Raw genomic sequence first — 23196 nt, forward strand, 5'->3', positions numbered from 1 at the left:
AAAATAGGAAGGAATAAGATGAATAAGAAACACTACCAGGAAAAGACAGAAAATCAAGTGTAAATGGAGGTAAGGAACAGCTAAAGTGGCTGTAACATTACTCATGGATGGAATACTTGCAGATACTATGATGTATAAAATCTGCAATTAAATTTTAAAAGAAATTCTTAAAACAAGGACATTTGTCATTAAAGGAGGAGAAAAATGCTGAGATTTGAGAATATGATTACTCTACTATTATCTTAGAATTCTTTTTTTTCTTCAGGAGTCACTGTAATTTCTGTCTTTGGTAAAGGTAGAGCTGTTTCATATACTGACTAACACCGCTCACGTTGTTACAAGAGTATTTGTGGATGATATTTTTAAAAGGGATATAAAGAAAAGCATTTCTGAGGAACAAATCTCACTTCTCTTCACATACTCAGACTCAGACTAAGCAGCTCTCTTGTTCACAGTGCAGAAATGGAAACCTAAATTTAAGGCAAGAAGTCAATGTGGTTTTGTGACACGGTTAGGATACAGCACCAGGAGTTAGGAAATTGAAGAGGTCATGTATCTGACACTGAGAAGCACATCTGCACCTCCTTAAAACATATACTGGTCACAGTGGGATCTTGCAGAAATAAAATAATCAGAACCAGAGGCAACAAGGGAGTTTCTGGATAAATCCAGACCAAAAGGCCATCCAAGAATACCTTCTTGCCAAGTGGCTTGGGAAGCACAAGAATAACACTGAGGCTTCTGTTTTCATACAGATTTAACTACATAAAGCTAAGTGACCCAGTGAAAGATTGGCAGACAGCCACTCCAGAGAAACCAATAGACTAGAGATTAAAACAAACTAACATGAGAGATGGAAGAGGCCCTGGTCCTGATCTGGCAAAATAGCTTCTTTCCTCTGCTTAATTTTTTAAGGTTTTGGGACATCCAAAGTCAGAATGGGAAATGCATTTGCTATCTAGCTGTTCACACTACCACAATGAATCTGTGAGACCTGTAGAAACTACCTGATAGAGATGCCTTGGAGGGTAGGAAAAGGCTGCAGACAGCGAGCATGGTAGGACACAAACAACGTGATCCTTGCATTCATTTTCCAATTTTCTCCCCGCTAGAAGCAGGGAAAGACAAGCAAAACAAGATAATGAATAAAAACTTACTTTATGCATTGTTTAAAACACTATGAATACAGGAATTGAAATGTTCTTTTCTTTCTTTGATTCATCCAGCTGCACCTGTTTTAGATAGGGAGGAAATGCAAAATGAAGATGAGTATTCATCCGTACCTGCATGATTGGGTTGAGTAAATTCAGCTCTTCTGCACTGAATTCTGCCCCTTGTTTTTCCTGATCACTGTGCATTACAATCCTATTACACTCAGAATTACTGAGAGCAGAACAACGCGTGCTTCTTCAGAGAACAGAGAGGCTTACTTGAGGTTTGCTTATATTGACTTTCTGAACACTAGAGTGATACACATACCTTCAGTGTTTCTATGGAACATTTGTCTATTTTGTTTGCTCTTATACTTTTATCACAATAGAAAAATACAGATTTACAGAATGTTTTTTCAAACACCTTCAGTACCAACACAAACTGATTTTTTCTTACTTAGAAACAAGAACACTAGATATTCCTCAAAAGCTACAACAGCTACATATAATTACAAGCAACTGTATATGCACAGGGCCCTGGGGACAATGGTTAGGCAAGGTTTGAGTATGAGATATGACACCAAACCAGAACTGGGATTCAAATACAGGCTTGGTACCAGCACAATCTAAGTGAGCACTAGATAACTTTGCAAAAGAACAGGAACTTGGTTGCTTCTGAATAAATTATCACTACATGAAGCTGCTGGAGAACAATAACCATGGAAAAAGCTAAGCCCAGTTCACTCCAGATTTAAACAAAATTTGTAAGTTTCATTCCCAACATCTGTTTGGCCATGTTTCAGGTTTGCCTGTGCAAGTTTTGCAGAACCTTAAAAAAAATAATAATAATACAGCCCCTTCCCTCCAATCTACATTTTGTAATAGAACACAGTCTTTACAGATTCGATAAATTATTCATGGAGAAGGCAATATTACTATTAGACCCTGGGGTCTTGGGCTCCCCATATGCAAAAGATCTAACTCTACACAATCAATCCAGCAGGATAACTGTTATACTCTACTTAACCCAGATTGCCTAACAGGGTTTGAAAATGGATTAGTGGATGATGAGCTTGTTTTAAAAGCAGCATTATCTCCCAGAAAAGCAGAGGATAATTCCTACTAGCTGGTTTAAGAAATAAAATGATCCTAGGTTGGAAAGAAACTTTTCACGTGTTCTCTTAACTAGCTAGACACTGACACATGTGATGACTAGAGATGTGGGAGAAGCCAAGCATCAAAACAGGCATCAATCAAAAACATTCCCACTAAGCAATAGTGTTCTTAAGACTCTTAAGAGAGTAGGGAGAATCTAAACTGACAAGTGGGTATCAAAACCGGTGTATTCTTGCACATTCTCTGAATATCATCTATGAAGTGGCAAACAAGATTTCTGGAACGGCTACAAACAATCATCACCACAACTCTCATGATTAATACTGGTATGTTGAGGATATCCTAACACACTTTTAATTAGAGAGAGAGAGGCATAAAGCTGAAAGCCTTTCTAGAGACCAAATATTTCATTATCATATTTTTGGTGGCTATGGGACATCTAAAAGAATCTAGCAGAATTTACTATCTATAACAATGGGTTCAATTTTTATTTATCACAGAAGTCTCTGCTCACTACCAAAGCATTGTGGTATGGTCATTTTTTATTTTGCACTTGTCAAGACAGCTCCGTTTTCTTGCATGCATGCATTTTATTTGTTCATAATATTCCCTTGAAATTAAGAAAATGGCTGGAAACAGCTCCAAATTGGATCGGACAGAGAAAAGGAAAAGCACAGGGGGACTTACCACATGGAGCTATCATGGGAGTCCATCAGGTAGGTGTATTCTTCTGGGAGGTCTATGGGGAAGCCCTGTTCTCCTTAACATGCTACCAGCCACCTAGCCTCAACAGTGCCAAGGCTGGAGTCAGGAGTATTCTGCAGAAAACATCTTATAAATATTCACTCAAATTGGAATACACTAAAAATAAAAATAAAAAATCACCTGCTTCCTGCTTACTATTGAGAAATATTCTAGACCTGTATTATGACAGCTTCTCACCGAAAGGTAGCGTTAAAAAAATATAAGAGAATGTCCATTGAACAGGACCTTAGATTTTACAAATGAGAGAGTACATCTCAGAACCCAACGTCAAAACTTACAATACTCCAGAGAGAGAAAAGAGACATATTCTGAATTTCCTATGTATCTACTGAAAACAGTTCATATCTTGAACATCAAATCTTCACAGCAAACTGTTCATAGGCCAGCCCTAGGCTGAAAGATGTTCTCATAAAACATTAGTTGAATAAATTCAAACTAAGATATTTCCAGATTGTGGAGAGCAATTTGTAAGAACTGTATCTACCACTGGCATACATGGTCACTCCAGGGTTCTGTGAAAACAGACAGAACTCCAGAACTCACATTTTACACTGGTGTAATATATCTCTCTTGTTAACAAAACGGAAGCATGACAAATATAATGCAAGTGTACTGCTTGGCCCCCTTTGCTTGGCACATTTTCTCTCCTTTTATTCTTCAGTGTTTTTTCTCCCAACATGTTTTTTGTTTTCCGTGCTGCTACCTGGCTCTTCTTCCCTTTCAGACAGCCTCTTCCTGACAGTTATCAGGGTTTAACATACTGTACTAGGAGGCTCGTGAATATTGCTCTTTGATTTTTAGTGCTTCATGATGAATGGCTAGGAATCGTTGCTGTAGGAAAAAAAAAGGGGGGGGGGAAAGAAAAATACTTTCTGAAAACCTTTGTGCTATTGAATTCTGCCTGCAAACTCTTCAGCATTGAATCGCTTTGCTACAGGACTGTCACTCTGCATGCTAGATGTAATAAACCTTCCCCTGCCCCACCCTCCAAAAGAGCATGGGGGGGGGGGGGGGGGGGGGGGGGAAGAGTATGGAAAGAGTATGAACCTTAGGTTTGATTAGGATGTGTCCTTTCTTACATTTTTCCTTCATGATTTTTCACTCTCTTGTTTTTTTAAAAGTCTTCCCGGATGTGTTTAAATTTGAGGTACTTTGTGTCTTGAATACTTTGCCACTTCACAACAGAACTCCACCTTTTTTCACTACTTAAATAAAAGCAGGGAAGAAAGAATTGAAATGTTGGACCCTGGACTAATGAAGAGTATTCCACCCAGCAAAGAAATACACTACCTTCTACTGCACTTAGCAACGCAGACAAAAGATAGGGCGGGAAAGCCACGGAGAGGAAAGAAAAGAGGAACAACTCTGAAATAGAAAGGGTAAAGTCTGTCCAACTGCAGATTCCTGGGAGGGATCTGATGAAAGTACTCCTACTTCTGGGTTTCTTTAAAGGTTTTGTCTTTGACCCAGAAGCTTTCTGTCAGTGAAATTCAAGGGATTTATAAACTTGTCCAGGGTTTCAAGAGCATACAGGTGAAATACATCCCCAGAGGACGGGATTTAGTCCATTGCACCTGCGCAGAGCAGATGCAGTAGGCTCCACACCTTCTAGAAGACTTGGCAACATATTTGTACCTAGGAAATTCCAGGCAGGAGCAGGGCCACACTCTTAGCTCATGCTGCCATCACATCCACACAGCTGGACATCTAGCCTGAAATCACTGATTACGATCCTTCCACAATACCCTGGAGAGCAGAGCAAGGATCCCAGCGGGTGAGATTAGCTCTTGACACCACTTCTGCAGGTGACAGAAGGGCAGTACAGCCCCCCAGCAAGCTGCTCTCATTCTCCCACAGGGCAATCCCACAGTCCTCAGCCACAGCTGTGGGTATGGAACATCTTCAGAGCAGCAGAGCACTGGCCGGTCCATGGCACATGAGCAATTTTATATTTCCCTGTCCCTGCCCCCTCCCCCAGAAAAACAAGCTTTCTGTCCTCATTCCTTGGTGAGAAAATTAATCGTCCAGAGTTGTGAATACAAATATCATGCAGCAAAGTTTATGATGTGTATTTTTCATTCTTTTTACAGCAGTAACTTAAAAGTATATACTAGGCCATACCATCAGTTCAAATGTGAAAGTGACGTCCTAAGAACATATATATCCAAGTGAAACATATATATCCAGTGGAACATCTGAGAAGTCTACCAAGCACTGCTACTGTCAGAAGGAATTAAACCAATCTCCATCAACTGAGAACCATGTTCTTAGAGTTGGATTTCAGTCATCCCTATTGTTCCCATGACCAAAAAATACATTTTTTCCTTGATTTTTCTCTGTCTTCTAAGAGCCGTAATTTCCCAGTCTGGACTAATGAAATACACAAAAGCTGATGGTCCCTGCCACAGAGGCCCAACAGCCTACAAGCAGTAACAAACAGCACAGTGGCAAGTGCTGACAAGGGAAGGAAGAGAAACGTTTCTAGGTAAACTCACTTCTGGATGAAAAAAAAATCAGAGTTATCACTTTAACCTTGCTACATTTCCATGAATGATAAGCTTTCAACTCCAGAACAGTTTAGCAGTTTCCCCTTTCAGAATACCTGTGCTTAAAGCACACACACAATGCAACAGCATTCAGCTTTCCCAAACTCCTTCATCATGATGGAAAAATACAGAACATATTTCATAGTATGGCACAGTGTTTGCCAGCTTCTTGCAATTCTCAGTCTTTCATTCCAGCATGTTTCTGCACCTTTCTTACTAACTAGTTGCAACACGGAAGAACCGCACAAGCTCATACATGCCTAGGAACAAGGAAAGGCTATGACTTAAATCCTCAAGGTATACATGCTAAAAAATTGAAGTACTTTAAACAGGATGAAAAAAGTCCAAACACTTTTTGGCTTTAATAACCAACCATAGCTAATGCTGTCTGTGAAGAGGACCTAGGTATGAACCAAATGTCTATTTACCAGAGGGAAGAGGAAGTAAGATGAGAAATGTAATCAGCCTGTTGGAGCACCATGCTCCAGTTATGTGATATGACTGTCACCATGCGTCTCTGCACATCTACATTCAGACCAGAGCCTACACAAGATGAGTATCACTTCCCCTGCTGAAACCTGCCGATTTTCCAGGGAGGCTCACGGGAGGCAGAGCTCTGGGCCCTGCAGACAGTGACAACGGGCTCTGTGGCCTTACACAGCTGGGGCTCCTCTGAGGCTGGGCAGGGAACCAGCTGCAGCCGTGTCAGTCCACACTCCTCAATGCTACTGTCCCACAGCAAAGAATAGATAATTTGGTTTCCAATGCATCAAACTTCCCATTGAGGTGGTTCTTTGCATTTCACATGTGCCTTTTAATACCACACTGACTCATAAGTGGAGAAAACTGTCAAAATCAAACAGAAAAAGAGTGTTCTGTGTTGCATGACCACACAGTGGGAACTCACAGCACACATCAGTATAGTACCAGTTATACTTGTCTAGTGTTGTGGGCGTAACAGTGCTTTCACCAAAGCTAACTGATAAAGAGCAAAAGTTAGCTGGAAGATACATCAGTACTCTCTAGTCCTCACTGACTGGTGTGTTAAAAGGCTCCACACAGAGACATGTCATTTCACTAAGAAGCCACTTTGCCCAGTGAAATTAGAGTGCCGGGGTCTCAGATGAATATGTGGCTCTTGCCTGTAAGGTCACGGTTTCTTTTTTTGCTAAGTCCAGCTTCTTCTCTCTGTTGTACCAGATCAGTCTGGTGGATTTAATGGGATTCATGGGATTTTCATTTTTTCCTGAGAGCCTACTGTATTTCTAGACAAGAAATACTGTTTTGCCTTTTTTCTCTCCCCAACAGTTCTATAAAATAGCTCCACCTTTTAGAGGTCTACACTAAATTTTTAATACTACAGAGAATCCCTGATTTGCAAAGGAATGCTCAGAGTTGAAGAGGCCTCCTTTGCAACCCCCTACCCTTCAACTTTTGTAAAGTTCTCTTCTCAAAGTTCCAAAACACTCTTTTAGAGGCAAAGCACTCAGAAAGCTTAATATTAAGTTGAGCTTGCTTTCCTTTGTTCTGGAATGTGCATTTTGGGGCAGGGTTGTTAAGCAAGGAAAATAACAAAAGATCCTCCACAGAAAAAGTCATTTTCTAGTAGGAGTTTCAGTTCATACCTATTAAATGCTCACACGGAGCTTGTTTTAAAACTAGAAACAACATTCAGTCCTGTATTCAGAGTTTGTATTAAAGAATTTATCATAAAAAATACACGACAACTCCCTAGCACTAACATTGCAAACATCACTATAATAATAAAAATGACTAAGTGCTATCATTCTGTTCAAGACATTGCCAACAGATTTTGTGTTAACTGCCTGCAATTAAAGGTCTGTCTTTTTTAATAACAACATATTAATAAGAATTCTGCCAGTACTTTTGTAGCTTCCAAAATATTATTAAAATAAATAAGTTCAGGGGGAGAAAGAGTAACACAAACAGGAAAACAGACTGTTCCACAATTATAAAAGCCCTTGGCAACAGACAGCTGGGTTCTAATATAAACTTAATTTCTTAATACAGGTTACCCAGAGCAGGCAACAAGACAAGTTCTGTACTAAACTGATTTAATAAGCCTGCCTGGGACTACTGAGCATTCAGAACATTGTACTCAGTAACCTCTAGGAGCATCCAAGTGAACTGGGGGACCAAGGTTAAACTAAAATAAATACATAAACTATTTTTTAAAAAATATGACAGAGGGGCAAGCAAGAAGATTTGTACTGGCAGTAGGTTGCATCTTTTTTTCCCAGTATCTTCATTACTCATTACAAATAAGTTAGCTTATTTCTAAATAACATAAAAAAGACACTAATTAGACTAGTGGCTTTGACATCCGTGTATATTCAAAGTTAAAACTTAATTAGAAGTTAAAACTATGTTGTTTTATTGATGTGTACTCAGCATTTTTAGCCCTTTAAACATTAAATGGAGGTTCACTTAGGAAGGGACATTACAATGAAACATTTAAATATACTGCTAGTTTTCTCCTCTAGTTAGTGATACTTGCCTTTCTCCTGATACAGTCACTAGCAAAAAAAAAAAAAAAAAAAAAAAAAAAAAAGAAACAAGAAACCTGCCAAACATGAGCAAATACTTCCGCCTTCTTCCTAGAGTAAATGATTGTGTCTGAATTGCCACTCTTCTTATTCCAGTTTTATTCTTTTCATTTGTCGGCTAGGGAATTCACGTGCTCCAGGTCCCCTCCTCCCCCTCAACAATGATACTCTGCTAATAAACTCTTACTGCCTTTTTCCATCTATCAAAACCACTGCATAAATTGCTGCCTAGGAATCCTCACCACTCAGACACACACACTGCTGACTCCCCTTGGGAACAGTGAGCACAACCCTGTGCCAATCAGCAATTATAAGATAATGGTACTAAAAAGCCTGAACCTGGGAGTTGTTCAGTTGTTCTGCTACCCCTTGCAGGACTCTTATGTGCCTGGGAATTAAGTAATTAACAGACTAATTTATTGTTCAGTATAAAGGATTTCCATCTCTCTAGCCAGGTTTGACATCATCAAAATTCACCACCTCATCATAAGATGCAAATTGTTCATCCTCATTTCCAGAAGACAAAGAAATCCATGAAAACATTCCTTCATAATTCAAGTTTGCTTTGAAAAAAACCCCAAAAAAGTCACAATGTGAGTACTGCCCTCCAATGCAAACACACATTCCTGATCTTCTGGAGTACCTTAAATAACAGGAAATCTAAATTCACAAGACTTGGCGAAGCCAAAGCTATAATTACAAGTGGATACATTGATGCTCCTCACTCTGCGAACCGAAGGATGAATCTAGTTCTAACATGATGAGTGATACTTCATTGACCATCATGCAGAGCACACGGCATCACATAGGACATTTTTGCCTACAGAAGCTAGATCATTGTTACAAAGAAAAATAAAGCTTTAACTACTGATGGCAATGAACACTGCTGCTTTAACTTACAGCCCGAGCCAAAGCCAGGAGATCGGTGTTCAAACACAGTATTACAACCTGTGTTTTCTAGCTGATACACAGTATTAAGAACATATCTCCATTACAAATACATGTTGTGTTTAAACATGAGCAGGACAGGTTACTTTAGTGGGAGTGATGACTGCAATGTTATAGTAGTCATCGTGATCAAGGGGAAATTGTGTTCAACTTCATGGATTAAACCCTGGTGGACAAGAATTTTCCTCTTCCGGGCTCTAAGAATCTTCTTCCAGCATAAGGAAGGCTGCCACTTGGTCTTTGCAGAATCTGAAGGAAGGAATCAACCAGATCTGCAATGTAGAAAAAAAAATATCCAACTAAGTTTAGAGAATAAAGAATGTGCATTAGAGATGTGAAATCTCTTTCACAGAAGACTTTTTTAGAACAAATAGGATAAACACCTGTTGGGAATAAGCCAGGTATTCCCATTCCTGACTCAGTTCAGGGTTACTGACCAGCTGTTCCTTTGTGACCACTCCAACTCAGATACTTTCAGGATTTTAATATTTACAATGTTGTTCTTGCATCCCTCCTGGTCCAGTCACATCACTCAAATCAGTCTTATCAGCCGAAGTATCTAACATGGCAAAATAATCCCATGACTCTGGGTTGTTACGCAGCAGAAGGAAGAGTCAAAAGAATACTGTTGAGATAGAGAGGGCTGGTCAGCCTGCAGAGTGGCAGGAAAGGTTTATTTACCAACAGAGAAGCAATTGTAGAACCTCCCTTAGAGTCTCTGAAGACTAAGTCATGCTTTCCTGGCTTTGACAGAGGAGAACTTGCTTTACGCTTCTTGGTGAAGGCAAAAAGGAACATAAAAGAATGGTGAGTTTGTTAAATCTAAAAAGAAAAGTTATTAAAGGAACAGTGAAAATGCAGAACATCGTATCACTGATAAAAACCTGGCTGAAAAGTTGTATTGAAGGATAGCACAAAGAAAAATCATATCAATTCATAATACATCATGCAAGTATTTTTAATGAACTTTTTTTTAGTCGATAGCTCAAAATCCTGACATTTATTATTTCCATGATTTCAGATGCTCTTTCCAGGATTTCTGTGAAAAAAGGAAGCCATTTTCAAACCCTGAAACAAATTGGCTCCCATAAGTAAGTTTAAATTATCCATCACCCTGCAGGAGGATTCAAGCAAAATTGAAGGCCATCTTGATGAATAATCAAGGTAAATTTGTCACATTTTTTACCATGCTGCGTACTTTCAGAGTTTCACAAAAAGATCCACATAATTAGTTTAGCTTACCAGGAAAAAAAATGTTGAATGACAAGGTCAGGCTCTTGCCCTTTCAGTAAATTAGAGAAGATTGCCATAAATTGCATAATATAATGAAACACCAATTTGCATATTTGCTGCTATATTAAAAGGGATCAGTTTTAGCTCGCAAAGCAGAACAAATAAAAACATGCATTTTAATAACTCAAATTACTCCCAGGAAGTGACCCTCAGCAGAAAGCCTGATTATCACTACTTAATTAGAAGCCTTGGAAATCTAAATCCTCCTTTAAATCCTATTCTGTGTACAGTGAAAGATGAAGCCGTGAGTTTTGTCTTAGATTCAATATTTACTCTTTACTAATATGTTTGCAGGGGAGACTTTCCAAGCATTATGAAGACATGCAAAAAAAATTAATATTCAAAGAAAGAGTGCATAAAACCTGTGTTGGCTTGCAGGTGCAAAGCAATTAACAAGCTGGCATTTGCAGTACTTTTAATTAATTAATTAAAAATTCAAAGCTGACTTTCATTTCTTTAAATGTTTGAACATTTTATCCATCAATAATGAACCACTACTTGCTGCTGTGCTACAACAGCTGGTAAATGAAAAACTTAGTCCAACATCGTAAAAAAGTGCATAGGAATTTCACATTTTGCTTTCTTCTTGCAATTTAAAAATGCAATAGAGTTTGAAACTCTGTATGATGTGGAAGTGAATCTTGTGTTTCTCCTCAGCTGTAAAAATAAACTGCATTCTATATTACAGCTCCACCTAGAACAGGAACTAAAATCAAAAGTTTCAGTATAAAATGTATTTGGGTTTAATTTTTAATTTAACTTCAAAAATTAAATTCTGTATGCTTTGGGAAGTCAAGGGATTTTTCTTAAGAATAAAATGTTCTTGCTTGGTCTTTAAAGGTTAAAATTATACTATAAAATGAGATTTTGAGTTATTTTTAAATGGTTGCAAATAATAAACAGTCACAGGAAGGTGCTGTGACAAAATTTACAGGTTGGTATCACTTGAATGATAAATGTATTGTTTTCAGATTTTGGTCAGCATGTATTTAAAAGACACTACTATTAATATACTTTAATTAAAGCATAAATACTACACTGCTACCTCACTAGGCATTCACTCAGCTGGAACTAACTGTATTTGCTTAATCTACAATTTTAGATGTATTAGCAAAAATAAATGTTGGTGAATGTAAGAGCCTGATTACATATCTTGGGTAAATTGGTGATAATGAGTCAAGAGACTTTGTGTTCATTCACATATATTAGAATAAGAATCATTATGAAATTAAAGCTAAGATTAATCCTGCTAATGACACCATGGAGCATCTGGGAATAAGATAACCCAGATGTCAAATTCACTGTGATACTGTGCTGCTATTTGATAGAGTAACCCCTTGAAGTGTTCTTCTAAGGCAGCTAGCTGGTACCCCACAGTCCCAGCACTTGAAATGCAAATGAGTGACAAGATAGACTAATAATGAGAGCAGATTCTAGCAGTAAGGAAAATGAATTAATTAAAAAAAAATCTGAACCACTGATAAGAACAAGCAGCAGGCAACCCAATGTCCTCAATTAGGGTGGATGACATCTGCAGTGTATTTCTCTCTAATAAAGCCCTCACTCTGTATTCCAAAGCACACGATTCTAACACTGTTAACATTTTAATGTCTTGGGCGTGCATGGTAACATTAATTACAAGATGATTTGGATGACTTCTGAATCTCTTTTATGTCTTCCACCGAGTAAAAATTTGAGTTGCAGCTTTGATATCATAAATAAAATGTAGAGACCTGCCAAGCATTAAAGCTCTCCTGAAGTAACTCAGATCTGCTAAGTTACATTAAACCTTTATAGCTAAGTAAAGAGCATTCTCTATGAATTTAAAGAGGGTCAGCGTCTATACATTTTAATGGCAAAGCTTTACAGATCTCCAGCATTTTCCTCTAGGCTGCAGCTGTTGTTGTCTTTAATTACTAATGAATGTAATCTAATGTTTTGTTGAGCTCAATTTACCTTCTCCATAGCATTTGTTTGGAAACTCACACCAGGCTTAAGCGACTTGCTTCCTTGTTCCCCCAACCCTGGGTCTTCCCTTCTGCTAACCGCTCTGCTCCTTGTCTGGGAAGAGCAATTGTTAGCAAAATCACTCTCCAAACAAGACCAAGATTATCACTAACTGAAAAACCCCACACTTCAATTGCAGCATGAGACTCAATGAGCAAACCAAGAGTAATCCAGGATCCCTGTGGGCGTTTCCAGTTCACACTGAAATGCAGTGGCACCTCATCTTCATTGCAGCTGTTTGGCATGCTAACTACCCACTGCACTGCCATCACCCCCTGCATCCACTGTGTAGACACATTCACAGTGCAGTGGGGAAAAAAAAATTAATAAGGGCCAGCTTTTGTGGAGGGAAGTCACACGGCGGCCCTGGTTCTGTATGCCCTGAATCTTCATTAAGTCAGTACAGCAAAACTGAGGAGAAAGCTTTACATGCATGTGGAGGAATGAAGCTGGGTTAATTAGCACTGATAATATACAACTGTGGGCTGGCTTCAGGGACGGTGGGTTGGCCAATGTAGATAAGGTGCAGCTGAGGCTGAGCAGCCAAGGAAGAGAGATGAGAAAGAAGCAGAGAGAACGCATGTCCAGGATGAGGAGAGACTAGGAGAAGGCAGCAGAGGGACTGGCATGAAGAGTATGTTGGTATGAGATTGTAAAAGACCTTGTTGCAGCCGGCTAGTTTAGAGGGTGCTTGTGACACACGCAGTTTTGTAGCCCACTTCATGTCACTGTAAATGCAAGGAGGAAAGGCATGCAGAATCAAGCTTCTATTTTCTAAAATGAATGCCTGAAGTAGACAATGAACTTTTGCTACTATTGGAAGAGCACAAGGATCTATCCTGCCTTATTGGCACTGCTACCAGTGGTGTTAGGAAGCAGACTCCTGTTTGTGAAACTCTCCCTGGAGAAAGACACAAGACACAACCTTCTTGCAGCTTCAGTCATCTCATAAAACTTCACTCCACCATAGGTTGTGATACACAGTTCACTAAGAGTTTTATGAGAAACATCACTGTAGGAAAGGCTCATATACATTTAAATACTACGATTTCTTTGAGGTGAATGAGCAAAGGTAAATGCTTTGATCTGTTCTTTGACATTGGGACACAAGTTGACCAAAGCCTTTGTGCCAAAACCCACAACTGACTCACTTCCATGCATCATTTACAAGAACAAAGTAACAATAACATGTCAATCTGCATTTAAAATTTGTGGTCATGAGATTTGTGATGAGAAGCTGCTCAAGCCATTTAATCTTGTTATAAACGTCCTCCCTCAGAATCTCACATCTGTGCCCATTTCTGGTTACATTTCTGGGACACCATCACTAGTCCATCTTCTGCTTTTTTGGGTTCCAGAGCACATACGCTCTTCTCTGTCTCTCTCAGCTACATATGTATCCATACATACCTTCTTCTTGGTTCCCACTGCCCCCACCCCCCACCCCCAAATATATTGGTAAGAGACATTTACTGATCCAATTAAGCTTTGTACAAATCTGAGACAAGATGATAATTGCAGAGAAATTAAGAGGAAAGCAAATTGGCTTTGGGGTCTATGCCTTCAACTACATTTTTAGGTGCATTTTAGAAGGTAATTTGTACAAACTCTCATTTAATGCAGATGTTCTCCTTTTTCAGCCTTCACAGCCTCAAGAATTAATGAAGCACTGAGAAATTTCAGAGAATATCTTGATGTTAATAATTTTAAACCTTTCCTCTGAGGAGCAAGGGCAATTATTTCTCCTGTTGTTTGTTGCAGTAGATCTTGTCTTCCAGGTGAAGCCAATTGCTGGCACAGTCACGCTCATTCTTTATGCCAGAAATTTTGGGGAATTTCCTATTCAGAATCTGAAATATTTTTGTTGATATAATCAAAAAAGTATACCCTTTAGATACTTCAGTCCATGATTTTCTCAGTCAGGAAAGTAATTCACATAGATAAAGTTGCATTAAAGGCACAGATTCTTCTCCCTGAGCAAAGATATGATGGCATATCTTCAGTCTTCTATTAACATGCACAGCCCTGTGGATTTTCATTTCATTTCAGCACTGCTTTTTAGCTTACATGGTTCTTCTCCTCTCAGCTCCTCTAGGTAAGCTGTGCAGGAAAAGCTGGAATAATTCACTCATAGCCTCACCCACTGAGAGCACTGAAAAGTTTGTTCAAGTACACCCAAAGCTAAGTTCAAACAAAGAGATCAGCATGTCTACACCTAAAAGTAAATCTCTACAATCAGCTCTAGCTACTGGAATGTACGTGCAACCAGAAGCATAGATTGTTCAAAAAAATATCTTCTTTTATTGTAGGTTCATGAGATGAAAGCACAAGTTGTAAATCATCCTCATCTGCTGTCCTTGACATGCATGACATGTCCTTGTTAGTGGTCTTAGCTAAGACAGAGATTTGATCTTGTCCCAGCCTACATCACTATCCTATTAAACAGTGTCTTAATGACCATTTCAAGTGACTTTTGAGCAGAAGTAACCACTAAGTGCCTTCCCATTTTCTGGAGAAGCCATCTCTTCCTAAAATGGCTTTGCACCACCCTCTCTGCCTTGCTGCTTTGCTCTGCTCGCCCCTGCAATCACCTGGCAGTGAGCTGGAGGCTCAAAGCACCCTGACCTCCTTCGTTTTCATTCCCTGGAGTTGGCTTTGCTAGGGTGCCTTCACAGAGCACTGCATACCTGCAGTAGTTTTGCCTTAATCTGCACTAAATCCAAAGTTTCAGCAGAGTTTTAAAGTGCCATAGCCTGTATCTCTCCTCTGAAAACACTAACTAACAAATTCTGTTTTTTTCATTTTATCTATCAGGAGATAGCATGATGCACCTCCTTGCAGGAACATGGAGTAAGTGTATAACCACCAAAGACACTGAAGGGTTGTTTTTTCTTTTTATTATTTATAATAGAAGCTTCATTACAGGGGGAAAAAATCTGATTAAATATGCATAAATTGTGGCTTTTTTAATAGCTGCAAAAGCTTGTAATGTAGCCACAGGGACAAACCAGAGACCCAGAGGGGAAAACCCACAGAATAGTTAATAAAAATAACCCCTTTAAAAGGTAGCTGTAGCATCTACACACTACCACTTCCACCAGGTAGGTTTAGTAAATTGCAAGCCAGCAGATTCCAAGAACAACTATACAGGGAATTTCTGAGACGAAAGTTTAAGTCACAGTTACACGGGTCTTGTCTTCCCCTGTGCTTGGGCAAAATTGCCATTAATATTAATGGCAGACAGGCATGCATGTAAAGGAGAGAAACCCCTAATTAGTGTCGTAGCACATGCAACATTCCTAACAGGGAAACCATTTTGTATGCCCTAATTGCACAAAATTGGCAACAAGTTACCGTATGCATCTGTATCAAAGGCTACAGAAGCTCATGAATTCTCCAGTGGTAGGAAAACGTGCCCATACTGCAGAGTTTGGGTGACAAAAGCAGTCTGTATACGTGTTATCGTTTCAACCTCTGTTACCTAGCAAAGGTAGCCTTCCAGGGCTTCGCTGACCGCTGGTCCTGCTGCAGTGGGGAGGGGAAGCACAAGCACCTGTGTTTTCCACCGAGGTTAGAGAGATTTTCCAGCATTTTTTACTTAAGCAGATCTGACTGATCCATCTCTGCTGATATGCAGATGTTGCAAAACTGCACCGAAAACACACTGTAGCCTTACAAAAGTATCAGAATTGCACTGTTCATATTAGAGAGTGGGATCTTCTCTCTCATTTACAGGACATTTCTTCATATAATGCATTGCTACAAATCACAAGTCCATTTGGCTGCAGAAAGACTTTCAAGGTCCAAGTCATGCATGCTACAGTATCTACTAAATATAAAGCATTAAAATTTCTGCAAAATACTTCAGAACTCTTCTCACTTTAAGTCCAAATTAATATTTTTTTCTCCAACTCAAACAGTAAACCAATTTTAACTGCAAGTAAAGGTGCAGTTAAGTGGAATTATATGAGCAGCAATTGTGATGGTATGTTTTTACAGAGAAAACCTCTACATTCTTATAACAACTACCTTTTTAAATCTTTAAAGATTTAAATCTTTAAATATACGTTACTTAAGCATCTATGTTTTCCCCTCTTAAAAACATCAGAGCAAGTAATTCCTCAAGTAACTCAGTTGACTTCTCACTGATGCAACCAACCTCGTTTTTGCTCTAGAGATTGTTACAGAAAAATATCCTATTCAACATTTTTTAATTTTTAAACTGGAGAAAGGAAATACTGTGTGAAACATTTTCATCTAAATACTTAATTGGAAGTCAACATAAATAGAAGACTGGCGTCAACCTACTTAACAAGAGACACGACTGGCTCACTCGATATTTTCTGTACTAAACATGGAAGTTTCTTTCAAAAAGCAAATCCTTTCCTAGACACACCCACCCACCCTTTTTTTTTTTTTTTCTTTTTTTTGTTAAAGCAGTCATATTCATTTTTCTAGAACCAAAATCTGGAAATGACCAAAGTCTGAGAATTTGAAATAATAGTCTTTGATCATGATGATCACTCTAATGATCATCTAGGAGCTCAGGTAGTGGCAGCGTATCCACTTCACCAATTACAGTAACACAAATCTGCCCATGTTGTATTTGTGGATAGACTGTTTGGCCCCTAATACTCAATTTGGACAAGTTTAATGTTTCCCTGGCTGGTCTACTGTCATGCCCATCTGTCAGAGTGGCATAGTGCCCATTCACAAGGTAGAATGCCAGTTTCAACCAGAGTATGGATACTAACCAAAGACCAGTTTAGAAGGGAAGCCTATTGGACGTAGCTAATGGCACCTTATTTACAGAGATCCTCCTGGTGTCAAGCAGTGCCAAATTAAGAACACATGCTACATTACAAGGATCACATCTGTTAACAAATATTGGCACTTAGTCACTGGCATCTGCCTCTTTTGTTAATCCACTTTGGTAGTGAAAAGGCTGCCTCAGAAGAAGAGGTGTTCAGGCCTCATCCTACCAGCATAATCACAGATTTACTCACCAAGAATTTCCTAACAACAGGCCCAAGTCTGTCGACGTTACCTCTGCATACACCTCTTCCCAGGGGCCAGTGATGCCCTGTAAAAAGCTGTGAAATTATAGAATTACAATACCTATTCAAATGAGCTTTTTCGTGTGTTTGAGGTTTTATTAAGCCTATTGCCATCCTGTTAGCAACAAGAACAACATGATTGCAGATACTGAGAAGTAATCCAAAGGGGAGAAACAACTGCTGTATATTCTTGGTACAGCTGAGTTTGCAATATAAGTAAAAGACTGAATTAAATACCTCAGCCCAAAGAAAACCAAAACCAGAGAGTACTAAACATGACTTTCTTTGGGACTCCTTTGCTCTCGTACATTGGGTTTTGGTTTTTTTTTTTTTAAACTGAACAGTATGGGTGTATTAAGACATGGACAGCACAGGCCAGTACAGAAAGGCCTCTGTACTGAAGGCATATGATTACAACCAATTCAGTTTTAAGATTATTTCCATCTCCCACCATAACAACAACAAACTGGACCGCGTTCACCCCTTACAACTACCACTGTATTCCCTGCCAGAGCCTGCGCTCACAGTCCTGAATGAGCAGTTTGCCGTGAGTCATGCCACGCACAGCAAGTCCAGAAGCTGCCAGCCCTTGCCAGCAGCCTCAACAGTGCTCTGCGGGCTGGGGAGCAGGGAAGTGGGCTGACTCCCCATCCAGGCAGGTGGGAACAAGAGCAATAGGGCTCCTCCCTTGTGGGAGCTGCTGCCACACCTATTTCGCTGGTTGGAAGGCAATGGGATCTGCACTCCTAGCAAGTCTCTCATTTACCCTTAGTCCAGGAGAAAGGAAGGCATAAGGGGTGCAATATGAGGGTAAGACTGACAGAATGCTACTGCTTCCCGCCTTCTAGGGTGCAGAGGCAACCAATTACAGTCCTCATCAGCTTTCAAGGCTGGTGCAAAAGTGTCGTAGTAGATAACAGCAGGGCACTTATACTAACCTCCTTTCTGGTATCTTACCTTGGTGAAGAGACCAGGACTCTATTCTCTTTGCTTAGTTGATATTAATTGCCTGGCTGACAACACTGCAGCATGACACATCACTATGTGTAATTCACAAAGGATGGGAAGCTCTTGGACCAAGTCATTTGGTAACAAGCAGCTTTCATTGGAGGTAGCTTAAAGGACTAGCTGAATTTTCTTGAACAGATACAAAGGACATCAAACCTGAAGAATCTCTTTTGTATTGGCTCTAGAAAGGAGAAACTACATTTACAACCTTCTAGGACACCAAAATTCTAGGAACAGGATGATGCTATCAGGAATAAAATGAAGTGTTTTCACACCTTAGTCAGATGCAGCTATTGTTCAATAGATCTCTGCCCAAGACGTGCCACTAAGCATTACTATCTAGTTCACATCATCTTTGGTGCTGAGAAATCTGGCTCTAGCTCTTTTCTCTGGAAAGAGTTTCCTTTGGCCATTCTGCTCTTTCAGTTACACGAACTAACCATGCCATAGCATCAGTACTGTGAGCTGGTTCTATTTTAGTACAGTTACTTCGGTAGCATTCACAGCAAGCGCAGAGTGCCCCTCAGGAAGCATTGAAGGTAAGGATGGCATAAAACTTCAGTCTTCCTGTGCTATTAGAACAGCTCTGCCCCATACCTCATTAGCATTGATCTTTAGGGAGGTTCAACTTCAGGCTTCAGAGTTAGCCTGATGAACCATTTAGAATGAAATGAAGGCACAGGATTGTGTGCCTGTGCCTTTGGTGTACATTGAGAAATTACTCTCTCCTAGCACCAGTAACAGACATTCTTGTATACTCTTACCCAGATTAAAATGTAAAGCAAACGGTTTGTTTCCTCTCTACTGTTGGATGAAGACCATACAAGCACTGAGTTGACCATGCTCCTCAGTGGCACTGCAGTGTTTCACCATCAGCCAGTAGTTTAACCCGTCAGGATATGCAAAAAGGGACTAAAGATTTTGTTGAATTATCCCAGGAAGCTATAGTTACCAGGACTGCTACAGATGGTTCCTTCCTCTTCCTTTAAAACAGCAGCACATCTTGAGCAGAGACATCATTTCAGTAGATAGAAACATGCAATTAGGACAGAAGAAGCAGGTATCTTACACTGCACGTAAATCAGGAGAGTATCCCAAACTTCTCCAAACCAGTAGTCAGCCCACACACCTGCAAAGCTTCAAGACAAACAGACACATGTTAAGAGAGATATTTAACAAAACACACAAAAAAAGACACACTGATTTGTCTTGGAGGCTTAAATAAAATCCAGCTTGTGACAATATATTCCAGAAAAAAAGTAGCATACATATGATGATACAAACATCACTCTCCAGCTTGGCTGGAGGTTTATTTTGCTTAAATAGTCTTGAAGCACCAAATGACATTTGCAATAATGTCATAGGGGAAAATGTTTAACTGACTCTTGGATTTACCTGGCATGTGAAAGATGTAATTCTAAAGATAATGGTAATGATATTCCATTTATACATCTCCTGTCCAAATTAATCCTTCTATTTTGCTAACTACACAGGAATATTGTTAACCACAAAGCTGCAGTCAGTACTGGAGACTAACAGCTTAAAATAGGAAATGAGAATTTCACCTGCTTGGCAGCCCGCATCTGAACTAGGAGAGGCACAACATGATTAACCACAGCTCCGTTTCTGAGCTGGGTGTGTCCTTGGCACGCCTGTAGCAGGCAGAGTACACATAGCCTCAGGACCGGCCTTCACCTTGGCCACACAGCTAGCAATCCCAGCAAAGAAGTCATTTACAAAGAGTTCACCTAAGCCAACACTGCTTAACCTGGTAAGAAAGTGAAATCTGTTAAACCACCAGAGCACTTCCCAGCATACATAATGGTTCCAGTACAAACCCTGGTCATACCCGCTTCTTGTTCACCAGAAAATTGCACTGGAATCACGGTTAAAAGTGATGTATGTGGCTGTGAAGTCCAGGTAATGCCACTTAATTTTAGACACATATGAATTAGATGTCTCATTACTCAAATGCTTTCTCTAGAGGATGTGTACTTCCAGAAGGCATTTCAAGTCTCAGGTCAGTTACACTGCCCTTTTTAACAATCTCTCCCTCCACCCCCAACTAGAAAGCAAGCCAAGGGTGACATAGTCTCCTCAGATGGTTCCTTAATGCTTGGTGGCAGGAGTCACTTTACATTTGATGCACCTAGTTCAGAGAAGCAAAATGGCCTTTCTTGGCTAGTGATGGATCAGGAAATACCTGCTTATTTAATCCTAAATGCCAAATCACACCTCTCCAAGGGTTCCTGTCTGGTCAGTTAGTCCAGGTAGGCTGTCTCCTGGCCATCTGCACCCCTGGCCCCGAGGAGGCTGCGTGGAGCTCTCAGCCTGTTCAAGATGGCTGCAAGCCCTGGTAGAGCCTTACAAACGGGCTACCATCGAGGAACCAACACCAGCACAAGAAAAGGGATTGCCTCTAACACCACGATGGGACTCCACAGGTGCCCAGCCATACAGACCTACTGAGACTCTGCAGCAACCAAAATTTTTGCTGAATAAAGTAATAATGCTGACAGGATTGCCTGAAAAGCAGTAGTAATAGAAAAACAAACAAACAAAACACAAAACCCAAACGAAAACAAAACCAAAAGAAAGAGAAGAACTAATAGACAAGTGAATCTATTCATGTTTTATTCTTTTACAATAATATAAGAATTTAAAATATTAATTTATGTACATTTGAAAGGCTAAGGATAGAAGATAGAAGCTATAGGGTGTAACTTCTACAAACCCGAAATAATACACCCACCTAAAACCAATTCATATTTATTAGTGGAATAAATCCTTAAAATTCTTTCAAAGAGTCTCATCAAACAAAACAATGTTCCAGGTTCCAGCCCAACAAACAGAACTGGAAACTTACATCCGAGAACACCGTTAAGAGAGTTACCAAAGTGATCTGCGTGCATTTCCTTCACTTTCATGGAAAAAGCCTCTTTTAAACATTTTATCAAATGCTGCCCTCTAGTGAACAGATGGCTTTCAGATGAGCACACACGCAGTAGAACAGTTGTACGGTGTAAATGAAAAACTTAACTAAAATAACCAAAGCACATACCAATCCAGACAAAGGATTCAAATGAAACGTCTGGATCATTGGTAGCAATTCTTACATTGTTATATTATTGCTGGTAATGTCGTCCCCCCCCCCTACTATTTTATAAGTGTCTGAACTCAGTGCGTTTAGCCATTACAAGTGTACTGTATCCTCCACATCTCCAGCATCTTTCCATATCGTAAATCTCCATGAGATTTATATTTTGTATGCTCAGGTTTTAATGATGTTTCCCTATTTTTGAGGCTCTCCATCATCATACAAGTAGCCTGTTCAGAATTAAATTCTGAATGTTAAATTAACCTGCAAGGTAACAGAATTCCATGGCACTGTATAGAGACCTGAAAGTGTTTAATGGAAGAAAAGAGCAGTGAAAAATGTCTACCACCAGGCTTGATTCACACTATTATTTCTCCTTTTCCCATGAAAGAGAGATTTCTTATGTTTCACTTGATTACACAAAATTTAAGCTTCTGCTTCTCACGCATCGATGAAAAGAACTGCCCTGACAGACTCAGAAAAAAGCATGGAAATTCTCATAAATCACAGGTATAATTAAAAAAAACCCAAACCAAACAAACTAAGCCTCTCCATCTCCCACAATAGCAAGCATTTAACGGATTCCAACCTGTTAATGTTTACACTAGCTCAATATTTTAATAGTATTGGTTTTATTCCTCCATCAAGTAGTAATTTCACCCATTAAGGTAGAATTAGTTGCCTTACAGTTTATGAGCAGTATTTAAGTAGAGGGGTTTGTTTTTCATGGGATAATTTTCTTGTAAGTGCACACCGGTGATATGCTCTAATACTCAGCTTTCCTCCTTTTGTATATTGCATATGCTAAACAAGTTCTTTCAGCAATAAAAAAATAACCCACAACTTATCACTGCAGTCCAAAAGACTGTGTGTAAGGGGGTCATAACAAAACATTTATTTAAGGCTGTGCCCCCCAGTATTTTCTTGAAAAACAGAACACTTGAGTTTGATTAAATGTATATGAAATAAAACACAACATTAAAAATTACTTTTACAGTCACTGCTACCAAATAGATATTCTGCCCACTACAGTGAGTGGGCAGCCATTTGAATTAGTTTGAAGTCTCATCCCTCAATCCATCTTAGTAACATATTGATTCATAAGATGGGAGGTATCAGCATCCTATGCATGGGAAATAGCCAGATCTTGACAGCTGCTGGATTTTTTTTTTCTTTCTTCCACACTACCAACACACCCAAAGATTTTACTGCAAAGGAAAAAAATGCCAAATAATGGCAAGACTTCATAAGAGCTGGCAAATCTAAGGGCACCCAGTTCCTGGTAGCTGTTCTCATACAGCTTTGAGAGGCCTGGCTTTTAGAAGACACTCGGCACTTAGCTCTTAAAAACCTGCCTCCTTTCAAGCTTCTCAAATGAAACACTACACAACAGAGATGCATGGTGCCAGGGCACATTTCTGGAGCTGCTGGTCTGGCTTCTTTGGTTTTATCTTTATATCTACATCTGAAAGAGCCAGAAACGGTGTAAAAACAAAACAAAACAAAAAAAACCCCCGCAAAACACACTGGGAGAAAAAGGGATAAGATGATAGTTAAGAAAAAGGAAAATTTTAGTTTTGGTGCAGATTATTTCTTGCAGAATATAAATCACTACCATGTAAAATTATCTTCTAGGTGTGT

This window comes from Falco peregrinus, chromosome 10, assembly GCF_023634155.1.
Source record: "Falco peregrinus isolate bFalPer1 chromosome 10, bFalPer1.pri, whole genome shotgun sequence".
Lineage (NCBI taxonomy): Eukaryota > Metazoa > Chordata > Aves > Falconiformes > Falconidae > Falco > Falco peregrinus.